The 1,915-nt window shown below is 42.4% G+C and overlaps 1 protein-coding gene across 1 annotated transcript in view; it reads left to right on the plus strand.

Annotated features, from left to right (window-relative positions):
* TFB2M (transcription factor B2, mitochondrial) overlaps window positions 1-1,915 on the plus strand; it is a 21,653-nt gene that overhangs the window by 4,295 nt on the left and 15,443 nt on the right. The gene's annotated exons all lie outside the window — the stretch shown is intronic.

A 1,915-nucleotide genomic window follows, 5' to 3' on the forward strand; every position in this document is an offset into this window, starting at 1 on the left:
GAGTCATCTCAAAATTAACATGACCAAACATACATGATTTCCAGCCCAGTTTATTCCTTCCACTAGTCTTTCCAAGGACCCCCTGAAAGTACTCATTGAAATTTACTAGATTTAGAAATTGAATAATATTTATAGGTTGAACTCAAATGCTTAAGAAAAATTAGGTTTTTAATTCATAACTTTAACTTGCAAATTTATTGAAATCGTGATAAATACCAATAGAAGTTCCTGTGCCTGAGAACCTAACTGCATATCAAAGCACATTGCCCTCTTCCAATTGATTTTTTGTAACTTCAAATGAAGTTTGTGGAATCTGTAGCTAATCCTTGCTCTCACTACTAAGCTCTCCAGGCTTCTGCAAGGTGAGCAGATCAGGGCAGTAAAAGATTGACGTGTATTGGCTTCCTCCCCATGGACAAGGAGCGTTCCTTCTGGAGTTACCTCTGTCTAGAAAAAGTAAAGGAAGAATTAAGTGTAAAATGGACAGTGACCTCTACAATGAGCTAAGTTCATTTGGTGAAGGACTAATTAAACTCTTTAAGAAAAGAAGGAATAATACTCTCGTGAATAATCTGCCTTTCACTTTGATATTTTTATTGTTTTTCTCGACTGTGAAACATCTTTGCATGACTAGCAGGTGGATTGCAGCTCTCTGAGCCCCGCTGTGGTCTCAGAATCGTTGCCCTTGTGCTCCACGCTGCCACTACTAAGGTATTAGAGCAGTGGTTCTCAACCTTCCTAATGCCGCGGCCCTTTAATACAGTTCCTCTTGTTGTAGTGATCCCCAACCATAAAATTATTTTCGTTGCTACTTCATAAGTAATTTTGGTACTGTTATGAATCGTAATGTAAATATCTGATATGCAGGATGTATTTAGGCAACCCCTGTGAAAGGGTCGTTCTACCCCCAAAGGGGTCACGACCCACAGGTTAAGAATCACTGAATTAGTAGTGTGAAGGAGCTTTTTGAACAACTAATGATGCTATTACAATAAAGTAAGAATAAGTAAGAATTTGTTGAAGGTGTTTTTTTACTTGTACTTTCATTATTTTTTAGGCATTAATTCTTTTGTATTAACTGTTAAATGTTAGGGTATAGTAGTACTGTTTTCTTTACATCTTTATTGAGGTGGTAATATTTATTATAAGAATTGTTTTTTGAGCCCTGGCTGGTTTGGCTCTGTGGATAGAGCATCAGCCCTTGTACTAAAGGGTCCTGGGTTCGATTACGCCAAGGGCACGTACCTCTGTTGCGGGCTCAAAATCCCGGCCCTAGTTGGGGCGTGTGCAGAAGGCAACCAATCAATGTGTCTCACATCAATGTTTCTCTTTCTCTCTGTCTCTCCCCCTTTCTTCCACTCTCTAAAAATCAATGGAAAAATATCCTAGAGTAGGGATTAAAAAAAAAAAAGAATTGTTTTTTGAAGTAGGTCTTTGCATTATTATAAATAACTAGAGGCCTGGTGCACAAAATTTGTGCACTGGAGGGGGGGGGGGTGGGTGTGGTTTCCCTCAGCCTGGCCTGTGCCCTCTCGCAGTCCGGGAGCCCTTGGGGGATGTCTGACTGATGGCTTAGGCCCGCTCCGCCTAAGCCAGCAGGCGGACATCCTTAGCACTGCTGCAGAGGTGTGAGAGGCTTCCACCACTGTCACTACGCTCGCCAGCCGTGAGCCCAGTCAGGGCTTCTGACTGAGTGGTACTCCCCCTGCGGGGGTGCACTGACCTCCAGGAGGCAGCTCCTGCATTGAGCATTTGCCCCCTGGTGGTCAGTGCATGTCATATTGACTGGTAGTTCCACCGTTGGGTTGATTTGCATATAAGCCTTTATCTACACTAATAAAAGAGAAACATGGTAATTGGCGTACGACCGCTACCCTTCCCATTGGCTAATCAGCGAGATATGCAAATTAACTGG

The sequence above is a fragment of the Myotis davidii genome, unplaced genomic scaffold (genome assembly GCF_000327345.1).
Source record: "Myotis davidii unplaced genomic scaffold, ASM32734v1 scaffold333, whole genome shotgun sequence".
NCBI lineage: Eukaryota > Metazoa > Chordata > Mammalia > Chiroptera > Vespertilionidae > Myotis > Myotis davidii.